Source organism: Pangasianodon hypophthalmus, chromosome 6 (genome assembly GCF_027358585.1).
Source record: "Pangasianodon hypophthalmus isolate fPanHyp1 chromosome 6, fPanHyp1.pri, whole genome shotgun sequence".
In the NCBI taxonomy this organism is placed as follows: Eukaryota; Metazoa; Chordata; class Actinopteri; order Siluriformes; family Pangasiidae; genus Pangasianodon; species Pangasianodon hypophthalmus.
The window spans coordinates 12,228,065-12,243,822 of record NC_069715.1 but is presented as its reverse complement, the minus strand read 5'-3'; the positions used below and the strand labels follow the sequence as shown (position 1 = coordinate 12,243,822).

The window sequence follows — 15,758 nt, the reverse complement described above, 5'->3', positions numbered from 1 at the left end:
TCCAAGTGTTTTATCACCTCCGAGGACAAGGAGGATATTGAAGCAGTGAAATATAATATCCAAATGGATCTAACCCCTTTATTCATGGTAAATATGCTGAGCAAGTTGTTCACATGGAACTCTTCTTTATGGGAACCTTCAGCAGATGTACACTAATGGGCACATATATGCTCACACAGCAGACATAGCTTTCGCTTTGTTACAAAAATACTCTATTCTAACACGATTATTAAAAACAAATATACACGGTTGCAGTGATCCACAGATGCAATTATTGCGAATGATGGAAATTGTAATATCTGGAATATTCAACACAGTTATACTAATTCATCATATAACTGGCTACTGTTGGATATACACTCACCATCCACTTTATTAGGAACACCCCCACACTCCTGCACATTTATAAAATCCAGTTATCTAATCAGCCAATCATGTGGCAGCAGCACAATATAAAAAATCATGCAGATACAGGTCAAGATCTTCAGGTAATGTTCACATCAAACATCAGCATGAAGAAAAAGTGTGATCTCAGTGACTCTGACTGTGGCATGGTTGTTGGTACCAGATGGGCTGGTTTGAGCATTTCAGAAACTGCTGATCTCCTGGGATTTTCACACACAACAGTCTCTAGAGTATTAACAACCATGCCACAATCAAAGTCACTGAGATCACATTTTCCCCATTCTGATGTTTGATGTGAACATTAACTTAAGCTCTTGACCTGTATCTGCATGATTTAATGCATTACGCTACTGCCACATGATGATTAGATAACTGCATGAGTGTGCAGGTGTACAGGTGTTCCTAATGAAGTAGACAGTGAGTGTATGTGTGCATATACTGTGTGTGTGTATGTGTGTGCATATACTGTGTGTGTGTGTGTGTGTGTGTGTGTATATATATATATATATATATATATATATATATATATATATATATATAGAGAGAGAGAGAGAGAGAGAGAGAGAGAGAGAGACACAAAGAAAGTAAATATTGAATATTGAAATTTGTGATAATGACCATGTTAACTGCTTTGTATAAAAGGTCAGATTTTCCTCATGCCTAATCTAATCTCTTCTATTGAAGCATGTGTTCAGATGACACTCCAATGGATTTGATCTAAAATGGACCATAAGGTTTTTGCACAAACTTTTGGAGTCTGTGCCAGCTCGAGTGCACACTGTCATTAAAGCAAAAAGGGGACAAATCAAATACTTAGAAACTCTGAAATTGTGAATATTTCACAGATTTCAAAAATCGTTGTCTTCTTATTTAGATACATCATATTATATTAACTTTTATGTTATTCTTATTCTTTGCTTTTATCCTATATAGTATTGCAACTGACAACTGAAATTGTTATCAGTGTTATTGAGTTGCATTTTAATAAACAATGTATATCATATGCCATTTTTAAAGATCCCCATTGTATGGTACATTTAATTTTGTACAAATTGCCATTGTTTCCTTCCTCTCTTTAATGAAATGGACATTGACAGGAGCATTCCTTTTTCCAGGCAGGAGTGTAAGCCTTGTTCTTGGTTAATGAACGTAATTAGTTAGATGGTTGGTGACAGGTTTAGTAGATGCCTGGTGGTAGGTGTGTACAATTGAATGTGAGGTATTGCACTCTGGCCCCTGCTGCAGCATGGCAAGTTCAATCAGCTTAATCACCCTTGTAGTTTTTCATCCATTTCCAATAAGACAGATGCACCATCTAATTCTGTTCTGTATGAATTGTCCACCTGCTTGCTCGGTGCACCACCGCCCCTATTAAGCCAAATCAATGAATACCATGAGAAATGTCCACGGCAACAAATGAAGTGATTATTCCCTGTACAAAATGCCCAGGTTTAAGCATTGCCCCCTGAGCCAAAAAAATGGATGAAGTTGTGTGTGCGTATGTGTTACATTTGTGGCATAAGTGTTCAGTGAACTGGAGTGTAATTGTGTTTCAGTAAAGCAGCTGTGCACTCTGTCGATAGTGGTTGGGTGTGATAGAGCAGCCATGTGCAGTGGCCACAGATCATTTCACACAGGTGTATGTTCTCCATCAGGAACTGTATAAAACAGATGATACTTCAAGCCACTGTCTGTCTGTCTATCTGTCTCTCTCTCTTTCTCTGTGTGTGTATGTGTATGTGTGTATGTGTTTGTTACTCCTTGCAACATATTCAGTCAATTTCCAGTTTTAAAGATATCAGATAAAAAGACATAAGTAAGGAATAAAACATGACAGGATGTGCTGTTATAGGAAAATAATCAGTGACTGGGTGGTGTGATCCCAAAGTTGATTATTTTCCAATAATAGCAGGTACTTATAAGGGTCCCTGGAGGACTAGTGGTTAGGCCTTGGTGCTCTCACTGCCGTGGCCAGGGAATCACTCCAGCCGCTGGGGCTGCACAAGACAGTGTACTTCCAGTGCCGGCCCCAAGCCCAGATAAAGTTGGGGAGGGTTATATCAGGAGGGGCATCCGGTGCAAAAACTGCCAAATCAAATATGCGGACAATAATCCGCTGTGGCGACCCCTAACGGGAGCAGCCGAAAGAAGAAGAACAACAATAGCAGGTACTTATACCACATTTTTATGAAGTTAATAAGACAAAAAAATGGAGCTTATTTTACAGCTTTACCTCTGATTGTTACAAAATGCTGACACTAAAGATTCCTTCCATAAATGCTAAATAATCTCCTCACCATATCAATGATTTTTAATCCATTTATGCGGAGTGTCCACCAACGTCCTGTGTACGTTGTTACTATAGAAACAATATCATATTAAAATGAGAGCATTAATATTAAATTAATCAACACCTTATGGACGATTAGAATCTAACATTCAACAGCGCAGTCATGTAAGAATATCATAAACTAGGAGGATTAAGTCCATGTGCATTAGGTCCCTAGAAAAGTTATTTGAAGAAATCAGTGCATCAGTGTTAACATAAAGGTGGTGCTGTTTTGTGCACTGTGTACCAGGGAGCGTTTATTGACTTTCAAAGAGAATTTTTAATGTGCTGTAGGCTACCTAAACTAGTATCTTGAATCTCTTGATCATGTCTTGTACCCCCATTTTGTATTCAGCAAAAAAAAAAAAAAATCTCCCTGAGTTTGGATTTGATGCAGAATAACATTGAACTGTGGTTTAAAGAAATTAGGTTTGACAGCTATACTTGTCAAACAGCATGATTTTATAACCTACAGACAGCATGTGTATCCCAGTGAACACCAGGCATTGAAAACACAGCAAAACAACAGCCTACGTTAATGGAGTGTCTAGATTTTGGTCAGAGTATAAGTTTACAATATGTATTCAGAGATGTAGAAGTGATGACACTTGTGATTAAAAAGATGCTAAACCTAATAAAAATGAAATAAAAAAAGATGTTACAAGGTCGACCAGGTAGACCAGGATCTTGGGCCTCGTTTATTAATCTTTGAAGAAAGGTGTGTGTAAATGTTTTCATAGGTCAAACAGAGCTAAAAATTCTTGCCAGATTTACAGAAGTTTCAGTAATGCTGATTTTTCATCATACTCACGTGTGTATGTTGATAAATTGCAAATCAGCAATAAATTACCAACAATGTTCATGACACAGCTGAATTAAATTTTGTGATTTACACAAAACTCCATGAAAGGTAAAAACTCTCAGAGAATTGAAAATGCAGAATAAATGGTAAAAGAGCACATCCTAAGTGCAGCGTGTACTAAAACTTCTAGTAACGCAGCTCAGCCATTGTAGCGCATCAGCTACCACAGACACAAACTAAGTCTTCGTACTTTTATAGGGTGCCATTTCTTTTGTCCTAATTGAATAACTAGTCTTATTTGGTTTCATGTATGGACTTATTTTGGATTGCTCTCTTTCAGGTCATTAATATGAAATGACAGTGCTTCAAAATTTTTGATAATTCATATATAAAATTGCAGTTACTCTTGCCAATTAACCATTTTGAAACTTATCAATCAGTGTTCACATTAATGAGTCTCCTTATACACTATATGGTCAAAAGTTTGTGGACAGCTGACCGTCACACCCATATGTGGTTCTTCCCCAAACTGTTGCCACAAAGTTGGATGTACACAATTGTATAGGATGTCTTTGTATGCTGTAGCATTACGATTTCCCTTCTGGAACTAAGAGGCCCTAACCTGTCCCAGCATGACAAAGCCCCTGTGCACAAAGTGTGGTCCATGAAGACTTGACTCGCCAGGGTTGTAATGGAAGCACTCGATTGGCCTGCACAGATCCCTGTCCTCAACCCCAGTAAACACCTTTGGGATGAATTGGATTAGAATTGATATGCCCCAAGCCCCCTCTGTATTTCTTCAGTTAGCATGCAATCTAGGAAATAACCATAACAACATCGTTACAAGGTTCATCCACTTTGACTTTTTGATTTTGGGTCATTAAAAACAACCCATGTTTCATGGACTAGAACAATCCTGACAAGCACACATAAAGTCTTGCTGGGTGAAATTATCATAACATAACCTTCAATCATCAGAGCTAGGCTGGAGTAACTACACGTTTCACAGTCTATTCTCAGCAATCACGTTGGCAGAGCCACATTAAAATCTGTAATTTCATCTGCAGACTTATACACTATGCATCAGCCGGTTCATCTGTGATGCCACACTGAGATGGAGTTAACATCATAATCAGAAGGCAGCTCTCTGGGGCAGTGGCGATGATGAAAGTGTGGCTTTTTTCCTCTTTCTGCCTCCTCCATGCCATGCTGTGTGAGGGATGGGGAGGTGCGGTGGCCAGAGTTGGATTAAAGATCATATCAGTGGCAGTGCGGCAGAGGCAGAGCTCTGACTGGAATATGAAGCCTTTGCAACAAGAGATCACAGGAGAAGCGGGTACTCTTTATAACAGAGCATGTGGACATGAGAAAGCCTGAGTGAGAAATTTCAGCGTCATACAGTGCATACATATACACAAACTGATTAAATGCATATTTGGTATGGGATTTGGGATGTAACTGAATATGAAAGGACACATTCATTTATAGTAGGCATGTGACCGAATATGAATACATTATGTGGATTGAACAGATAATGTGTTCAGACACAACAGATATAAATACGGATGTGAATAGGGGGTGCACTATTTGTTGAATGATTGCCAGAAAGGTTCACGTTGAGACTAGAGATATGTGAGGGGGCTGGGACCCAGCAGAACGCAACAAAAGTCAGGCGAGCTGGAGGTTTTTACTTTCATGTGAGTGTGAGCAAGTGGCCGGATTTGAAGCTCATGGGACAAACAATGACCAACATATTAACAGTGTTTATTTATGACATGCTGACAGTGCTGTCATTTCCATCTCTGAGGTTTTCCATTGGGGCATAGTGGTAGGATTTATATATATTTAAAAAAAAATAAAAAAAACCTTCCGGATTAGGCCATGCTCCCTTGGGTTAAATATTTGGAGCACTTAAAGATACATACTGGCATTGCATTACACCCTTAATGTATAGTATAGAAATGAATAAGCCAGTATTCTCATTCTCAGAATGTACTACATGTCTACTTACAACTTCACAGTTTCAAAAACAGGCAAAAACCCCATGATGTTAAACCACATATAAAACTACAGCAGCAGTGCAAGACAGTATTACTGTATTCTGTCTTCTTAAATTGTTTGTGGTTGGAATACTCCACTCTAATAAGCTTACTTTTCCTTCCAAATGAAACATAATCATCTGACAGTACACTTTTTTGTGTTACAGTTTTCTGCATGGGTTTCCTTTTGTGTTCTCTAGTTTCTTTCCACCTCCCAGTAGTCATGCTTCATTGCTGCTAAGTGTGAATGAGTGTGTGAATGTGTGTGCATGGTGCCCTGCAATGGACAGGCGTCCCATCCAGTGTGTATCCTCGCCTCACTCCCAGTATTCCCAGTGTTCCAGATATGGTTACTGACGATGAATGAATGTATTCAAATTTCAAATTAGGCAAAAGATCATTAGCTATGTATCTTCAAATGTGCATTTCACAAGTTATCATTTCTTCCCATTGGTATAGTCATCCTATCTCCCAGTCTAGCATAACATTAACAGCGCAACTATTTCAGGTTTCCTAATCACAGTATGCCGTCATACTGATATGCCATCATATGCCCTTAATAGTGACTATATTTCTTTTCTTATTATTGCTGCTCACATTGTGAAATGACTCATTTTGTGGAAATTTTGGAGCAGGGTATAACTGAGCAATGTCAAACATCTGAGAGTAGCTGAGAGATGTGAGCCATTAGGGAGCGCCTGCAGCGCCAGTGTGGCCCAGAGGAGGAGGCAGGAGCTAACTGCTATCCACAACCTTTCAGTCTCATCGCTTCCTCTCTGCTGACCCAACACCGGTGTCACCACTGATAGAGGACACCATCCACTTAGCCAAGGGGAATAGTGTTGGGTGTGTGTGGGAAAAGTGTGTGTGTGTGAGAGAGAGAGAATATATTTTCAGAGTTTGAAATTAACATAACATTGCCAGTGTAACGCCAAATGTAGTTGTGTACATATTAAATGTATAAAATCAAAATTCAATAAGTTAATTAATATATTAATGTATTTTGTATTGTTGGAACAAACATACTTCATCACAAAAATCACTGAAAGAACGCTGGATAAGTGTGTTTAATTTTCAGTCCTGCTAAATTGGATGTTAAGTTTGCAAGAACAGATGATAGCTTGCATTTATAAATTATGTCTTTTTTTTTTAATTACTGGAATAGGGGTCAGATCTATGAAAACCCTTTTCCAGCAGGTAAAAAAGAAAAAAAATACGTAACATATTATTTTCTTTATTATTGGCAGCTACAGTATTGACTCACGCCATAAACCGTTAATGCAAGTGTGGTAAAGATCGGGCAGCATCGTCGCTACCTAAACCGTGTCCACTGCCTAATTTACACCATGCAAGTGCCACACGTGCGTATTGCGGATCGTGTGAGGGACGTGGCTTGGGGAATCACAGGACATGGTCATCGATAGGGGTGGAGTTAAGTCCAAATAGCTCTTTCGTAAAAACCAAAAGTCCAGTTGAACTGAAATTTGGTGTGCTGTATCGTTCTGCTAATCTGTAACTGGATTTTAATCATCATTTAATTACTTTAAAAACAAGGTCACCTTCAGCCAATCAGCTTTCAGTAGGCATTTGACACAACTAGCATTGAGCTACCATCACAAAAGTATGTTCATCTATGGTCTCTTTATTGTTCTATGTAACTTGGCAAGAACTGGCCAATGGGGGTGCTATTTGTGAAGAGTGCTTGGACCCCGCAGATTGGCGCTTGTGGCTATATTTATAATTCATGGGGCTTGTACAGTGTGGCTTTTTTCAATTAGACATCTGTAGAAAAAATACGATTAACACAGAAAACATTGAAAATTGACTTGAAAACTGACCTTACTATCTAAAATCATATGTCATATCATATCATATATCATATATCATATCATATAACTCAAAAACATGGGCACTGTTAAAGTCCAGTCCTTTTTTTTTTAAGTTTTCAAATTACAATTTCTAGATATTAATGTCAGCTTCATATATTTTTTTACATTTTACCGCTCTAATCTAGCCCTTTTCATTACCATACACTGGAATAAATGTTTGCTAATTCACAACCAAAATCATTCATGTACTTTTTTTTTTGAAATACCTTTTTTTTCCTGTCCTCCTCTTCTCACTCCTTCCGTTTCTGATTTTACTATTTGGTTAAGTAGATGAGTTAACATTCCACAATGTGAAAACTGTATAAAAATCACAATTTACATATCTAGCTATGAGATAAAAAGGCAGGAGAAGGTCACACTAATTGCAGAAAATGGAGACGTAGTAAAAGCTTTATAATCTTACATTTTTCCAGATGAGGAGCATGTAAGGTTGTTCAAAGTGTCTGGAAAATCAGCACAGTTAGCCACTAGTGCTAATTTCAAACCTTGTTTGCAAAATAACTGCAGTGAGAGCAGTATGTTGCCAATAGTTCTCCCATCCACATCCATTGTCTGTCACTTTGGGATTGATATTCACTCCTCCCAAATCATAGCTGTTTCAGCACGAGCCTTCTCTACTCTAATAGTTAAGCTTCTGATTAGCAATTTTACTACCCCATAATTTCCACTGCATTCACTTGAGTTGGCGGGGGCTGAGCGCCAAAGACAGCTCTATTCAGGGTGGCTCAGAAATGTTAAGAATAAGTGAACACATTAATCTACAAGTTATTGCAATCTTGTAATCCACTCACTGTGTTAATTGCCTGCTATTTTCTCTGGGAATGAGGCTTATGCGAAAGGTCGTTCAATGGCTCAGAGCAATTGACCAGCACCAGCAGGGCTGTGCACAAACGGTCTTAGCTACTGTCATTCTTACTGCGAGGTCAAATCTATCAAAGCTGTGGTCTAACTGATGTGTGTGGGTGTGTGTGTGTGTGTGTGTGTGTGTAAGCCTCACTAGGCTTATCTTGCTTATAATGGGAGCTGATGACTTATGCCCATATCTCAGTAAGCAATGTCAGACTTACACTTTCATGCTTGGGTTCACAGGTCTGTCCTCCTCAACAGTCCTTGTCTTCTGTCATTGTAGATACATTATCATCTATCACGGAAGAGAAGACTGTCTTAGATGTGTGCGTTTCATGTATGGATTGTTTCTGAAGAAGAAAAAGGCCATGACCTGAGTGACTTGAGTGCTAATCAGTCAGGACTAAGGGCAAGCTGCTGTTGTCCAAGCACAAATGTTTTATTTTCTCCTCAAAAAGCAGGTACAAAATAGTTATAGTGGTTATAGTTATAGCCGCATACTGTACAACTCCAAACTGCACCATTATGAAGCTACAATTAGTGTCTGTCAAGCGCACATTCCATTAAACAGCATCAATTCATAATTTAAGGTCAATCGCTATGCATTTAATGGCCACCTCTGCTTTGAACGGAGATATTTTTCATTTGTAAATTAATAGTAATGGCAAAGACGTGAACATAGTCCTGAGCTTCACAGATCACTACAGAGCAAAAGTAGTAGCCACATTCCTGAAGTAGAAACTGTGCACCTCTCACCCATCTATGTTAAATTAGCACATACAGATAGGCAGAATGCAATGCAATGTCAGATTAATGTTGGCCTATTTAATCACGGCATTAAAAGTATTAAAAGTTACAGAATCTTGCCACATTTTATTATTGAAAAGGTTTTTTATTATTGAAAAGAGTTTGATGTGTCATGCAACGCACATGTACAATATACTACACAATGAGGTGTCCTTTTTAAATGCTTTAGTGTAGCGGTGTAACACAATGCCACTGTCTGTACTGTTTGTCTTTATTGCTCCATATATCTGTGTCTGGAGCTGTATTTGGCCTAAACCTGAAGGATTTTTCTTTCTTTCTTTTTTCTTTCTTTTTTTTAATGTATTTTAATTTACAAAGCCTACCACTATATCCCCTGAAACACTGAAGTTCATAAATGGCCTCAACTAGAAAGGTGTACAGGACCTTTTTTTTTTTCACTCTCACTCGCAAAATTATTTTTATTTGTAACTGCGTTTGTAACTGCATGCATTATTTCCTAACAAATGTAGTTGGTTCTGTTTCCCAAAACTAATAATTTAATTACTAGTAATTTAAACCACTGTGACCCTGACCAGGCAGTTACTAAGGATGAATGAGTGAATGGATGCTGTATGTTTGAGTTAATGAATGTGGTTTTTGTTTGTCCCGCTAACTTCATCTCTGACCGCTCTCTTGACCACTTTCTCAGTTCTTTTGTTGTGTCCTGCAGGATCTAAGTCCCGATGCACACCTCTAGTCCCAACCAGATGCCCTGTGAACATCTGTGGGAAAAAAAACAAACTAATAGTCCTACATGTATTTGTATTTGTATCTGTTTAGAACACACTGTCTGTTTCTTCTGAATAATATATTCACAATCGGTTACATCCCTTCTCTAGTGTGATACTGTACTTATTCATACAAAAGGCTTTATCCATTCATAATGTCTTTTTAGTAGAAAAAGAACAGGTCTGACAAAACAGTTGTGTTTAAGTGTAAACAAAGTGTAAAAACGTAAGATATTCAAGCACAGTTGTGATTGTGAATTGTGAAGCGAATTCGAAGTAGACAGACAACACACACTGTGTGCACAGGCGTGAGACCCAACAGCAAATGGAGCTCATAATGGCCAGAGCATGTTTGGAAGCGCAGCTAATGAGCAAGCCCATTAGGCATTAATAGTGTTTTAAAGACCTGCGGAGAGGCAGAGGACGGCACAGCCGAGTGTTGGTTATGGGATACAGGAAGCAGCTATGACTGTTAGCTAGTGTCTGATGAAGCTATGGAGGAGTGTGAGTGCTTCAGAAAGCCTCATGAGAAAGCTGACATAGTTAGATTATCTGCAGATCCTTAGTTTTGATCCACATACTTTTAGCTTTACTTTGTTGAATAGTGCTTGCTCACTCTACAAACAACAGCGCTTTTCTGAATACGGGCTGTTCATGCTCTAACCTCCTGACACTGCTTTTAAGAACAGACTGCCAAGCGCATGATTCACAACCAGGCTGATGTTTAAATCGTTACAGAAATCCAGTTTTGACTTCTGTGAACACATCCTGATCAGGGAGCAGCAGGCATGTTATTTTCAGGCAGATAACCAGAGGGAGATTAGCAATAGCATCCCCAAACAGGGTGCATGTTTTTCAAACCACATTACCTTAAACCACGGGTTCCCAGACCTGGTTCTGGAGTCTTCCCTGTTCCATTTTTGCCGTTTTCCTTGCTCCCAACATATCTGATCCATTTATCAGCTAATTTATCATTTATCAGCATTTATCAGCTAATTGATGTATCAGCTAATTACAGGAGTGGAAAATAACGAACTACATGCACTCTCGTTACAATAACTGAGTATGTGGCTCGCTGTAATAGTATTTTGTGATTATAATTAAATCTAAGTACTTATAACTTAAGTTTTTTTTTTTTTTTTTTTACAAATATAATATAGTTCATTATATTTACTTTTGATCACCATTGTTCCTCTTTCGGCTGCTCCTGTTAGGGGCTGCCACAGCGGATCATTGGTCTGCGTATTTGATTTGGCACAGTTCCTTCCTGATGCAGCCCTCCCCAGTTTTATCCGGGCTTGGGACCGGCACTGAGAGCGCACTGTTGCTGGGGTTGGTCCCCTGGCCAGGAATCGAACCTGGGCCACAGCAGTGAGAGCGCTGTGGCCTGACCACTAATGCTTCAGGGACCCTACTTTTGGTCACCATTACAGAGTAAAAAAAATGCATTTAACCCTGAAAGGCTGTAAGCCAATCAAAAGACGGAATGTGCAAGTTTTAAATAATTACATATTGAGTCCCAATCAAAATAAAGCAATTTCCTTCAAAAAGTCTACACTTCAGGCATCAAACACTTACTCAATGGCAGCAATGTTGGAGTCAGTGGAAACAGTTGAGCATTTCTGGCCTACTTTAACAGGTATCTTCAGTTTTAAATGCTTCAAAGGGAACTGTGCGATAATAATGATCTACATGTGAATACATGGATATATTGACATTTCACAGCTCAACATCCAACCTATGGAAACATGTACAGGGTAACCATTAGCTGAGTGAGCTAGACTAGCTAGACAGGTCTTTTGATTTTCATTTTATAGTTTGAAAGCTTTGTATTAAACTTAAGATGTCACGCTGATGTTCAATAGTGATTGGCTGTTTTGTTAAATATATGTAAGTGCTGCTACAATTGCTCAAAAATGCTTTATTTAGATATAGAACATTTTCGGTTTCATTGTGTCAGTTGTAGACATGTAAAAAAAATAATAAAAAATAATTACTCAAGTAGTTTTTCATCAGATGATGTTCTTTTGCTTGAGTAAAAGTCAAGTAAAGTCTCTTTTCGTCAAGAGAATTATAACTGGAGTAGCAGTACTTTTACTCAAGTCAGTGCGTTTTGTATTCTTTGCACCTCTGGTTAATTGAGAGCCATTACTGAGTTAAAGCGGGTGTGTTAGAGCAGGAAAAAGACTAAAGTGTGCAGAACAGTGGGTACTCCAGGACCAGGGTTGGGATCCTGTGCCTTAAACTCTAGATGACTGGAGGTTCTGTTCTTAGCAGGTGAAGAGGCGGGCTGAGGTTACAGACTCGCCTCCGTCTCTGATGGAAGAAAAACATTAAGAAAAAGACAAGGTTTCCAGAGCACACGCCCCACTTTGACTTTTCACCAGCCTCTAAGAACGCTGGGAAATGACTAAAGGGGAGTGGGCAGATGAAAGGGACTGTTGAAAGCAGCATCCTCTTTGCTGTCTTGACTGAGGCGATGGATTTTAGAGCAGGTAGATGTTCTAGTTTGGCTCTGACTAAAAAGGCCATTTGATAAGCCTCTTTCTTCCTCTTTCTTATCTTTCTTATCTCTGCTGTTTGTGCATTGTCACAGTTTGCTGGTTGTTACCATTTTGTTTTGTTCAGTGTTAAAGACTGTGACGGTTCTATATTGCTATAATTGACCAATAAATAAATAAATAAATAAAACCCTAAAATAAAACCCTTTGGAAATGAGGCCATCTAGACTTATCCTTTGATCTGCTCTGTCCTCTGCTCAGAAGCTGCGGCATGAAGAGGAATTTATCATAGCAACTGGCTTTGAACGAACAAAATCACAAACAAACGAAAGGAGAAATCGATCGCAAGTGTCTCTCAGAATGATGAACTGGCACTTCTGTCAAAAATCAATGGCTTTTCTATCTCTCCAGGTCCTCGGGTGCGTTCATGACTTGGTTCAGCCTCATGCAAGCTCTCTTTCTCATTCTCGCCCTCTCTCTCTCTCTCTCTCTCTCTCTCCCCCTCTCTCTTTCTCTTTCTTTCTGTCTGTGTCTCTCTCTCTTCGCAGTGTAAAATTTAACCACAGTGTTTTTCTTTTTCTCTTTTTTTTTGTCTCCCTGCAGTCTTGAAAATGGCATTTTGATGTGTGGCGAAAGCCTCGACCAATAATGGCCCATAGGATAAGCAATATAAGTAAGTGCTGCTGGATGTATTTACAGTCGTATTGACACCCTCCTCCTTTTATCTCTCCTGCTCTTTGTGCTCTTGTGCTTATTGGCTGCATGTCTTAAAACCTGCATCGACCTGCTATGCTTTTAGGCTCTGCAGGAGGCTCTTGATTAACAGAAGCATAAAATAGATACAAGACACTCCCACAATAAATGCTTAGATCTTCATGCTTTATTTTGTCATCCATTACATAAACTTTTACAGTGATGTCCCCCTGTTTATTGTTACACGACAGTGTGATTGACTTTGGCGTTAATTATGGATTAACACACTTGTTCAGTCACTTTACAAACGTGTTCAGGTTGTTACACCTGCAAAGCGGTGAGAAAAAGAAATGATCTTCATGTGTGTTAATCACTTTATTTTCATGGTGTAACTTCATCTTCAGCTATGTGGCTTAGTGACCAGTGATTGTATGGGATGGTAGTTTATTTTTCTTAATGTATATGTGTGTGCGTTTGTGTCTGTGTGTGTGTGTGTGTGTGTGTGTGTGAGAGAGAGAGAGAGAGAGAAAGAGAGAGAGAGAATATGATTGTGAGATTGTAAAACTGTGAAGGAGAAAAGTTTACATGTGTTTGTTAATCTGAAATAGACAGAGAAGCCTGCTTGGATAGACATACAGAGAAAATTGTGTGTGTACTGTGTGTGTGTGTGTGTGTGTGTGTGTGTCACACTGGCTAGTCTGTCTATGATGTGAGATGCCGGGAAATCTCTGACAGCTTGAGGAAGTTCCTTCAGCCTCCTCAGTGGGAGAGAAAGCTGTCACACACACACACACACACACACACACACATACACACATACACACACAAAAAAAAATCATATGTCCATCAAAGAGACAGTGGGGGGAAAGTAAGACAGACAAAGTTATTGGAGAAGGAGAAAACAAATAACTGATTTTTGAATGTGAAAAAGGTGCTATCTATCTATCTATCTATCTATACATACATGTATATATATATATATATATATATATATATATATATATATATATATATATATATATATATACATAGTACTGTGCAAAAGTCTTAGGCACCCTATTTTTTTTAGTACAAACTTTGTTATAGATTTTTATTTTATGATTCTACATTATCAAGTCAGTACAAAAACATTTTAGATTCCAAACATTAGTTTTCCAGCACAAGATTAAATGTTACAGAAAAATGTTTGTATGTCAGTGAAGAAAGCAGCAGATTACATAAGAGACACTTTTCAAACAAAAAAACTTAATAATGAAGGCCGCTGGGTTTTGCTGCAAAAATAAGAAGCAAGTGTGACAGTCAAAGTCTCCAGAAGAGCTGCGACTGCTTCTGTAAGATGTTTAAAGGACATTTTTCCTTTTATATTCATGATCTGCGCTGATGTGAAGGTTATTAGAGTAGATGAAAATGGCTGGAATATTAATTAATGCTTGTGTTTTAGTGTCATGGAAGCAGGGCTGGAAAATACTTGAGTAATTGCACTCTGTTACTCTACTTAAGTACTATTTTGTAAGATTTGTACTTTCTCATGTATTATTGAAATTAAATACTTGTACTCTTACTCAAGTAAATTAACCCGAGAAAAGCGTGCTTTTTACTCCTTACATTTTAACAGTGACCTTTAGAGTGCTCATTACAAATACCAATTTTCTATTTTTCTGTTTTTTTTCTTTCTTTCTTTTGCTGGATGACATGCCTCTCACAAAACAAAGTATCAGCCTTTACAATTTGCCATCAAATCTGAAGAATGTATCTAACTAACTAACTAACTAACTAACTAAGATAAATAATTAAAAACTAACTAACTAAATAAATTACTCTTGCATGTTTGTGTATGTTTTTGACTTTGGCTCCATACCCATACTTTTACTTAATTACAGTTTCTCTGTACTTTTTACGCCTCTGCATGGAAGGCATTTCCAGAAGCTGCATTGGAATTTTTATATTTTATTTTCCTACTAACAATAAAACAGCATAATTATGAGGGTTTCTTTTCAACTTTTTATTTTTACACATAAAGTGAATGTAGAGTGGTTTTGCGTCTTGTGATGTGCCTTTGTTCACACCAGTAGTGCACAGTGGGGTATTTTCTCACCCAGAGTGATCCGTCTTCGGCTCAAGTCAAATCAAATAATAAGTGTGAAGAATTATATATTTATGTTGGCACCTTGTTCAAATTGAGAATGACATATCATACAATTCATTATGAGCAACCAGAAACAGTAGAGGTGTTATAGTAGTTATTATACCACAGCAGTATTGAACTCTTGATTCTGATTGGTCAGAAGGTGTTGATTAATTGGTTTTTATACCACAGTGCGATTGAATGCTCAAATCTGATTGGTCAGAAGATGTGCATTATTTTCATATAACAGCACATGTAGTTCTGGATGTAATATGAACATTAACATTAATGTACTTGTTCTAACATGTTATTGTTTCTAGAGTAACTGGCCATACACAGGGACTTACTCCACATAATATAAGGCTAATAATAAACAGATTTAAAAACGGGTTGTTATTTAATAAAGTAACTCTTACAATCATTGATGTGGTGAAGTTTTTTGTGATGTTTATTTAACATTTATGGAAGGAGTCTTTGTTGTAAGCCTCACAACCCTCTACCCCCTTTAGTAACAGATAAAACTTGTTATATAGCAAATAAAACATATAATCATTGAGGTATAATATATAATATGATAATAATCATTCTTTTAAT

The 15,758-nt window shown here is 38.0% G+C and overlaps 1 protein-coding gene across 6 annotated transcripts in view; it reads left to right on the top strand.

Annotated features, from left to right (window-relative positions):
• Window positions 1-15,758, top strand: part of mgat4c (mgat4 family member C) — a 125,411-nt gene that overhangs the window by 31,554 nt on the left and 78,099 nt on the right. For 3 of the 6 annotated variants that reach the window (XM_026927311.3, XM_034304975.2, XM_026927313.3), the window contains one exon: window positions 12,950-13,019. The exons of 2 other annotated variants lie outside the window; for them this stretch is intronic. The gene's annotated coding sequence lies outside the window, so the exon portion shown is untranslated. Of the gene's footprint in view, window positions 1-11,075; window positions 12,766-12,949; window positions 13,020-15,758 lie in introns of those variants that run through there. One more of the 6 variants, XM_026927312.3, reaches the window with a different exon arrangement.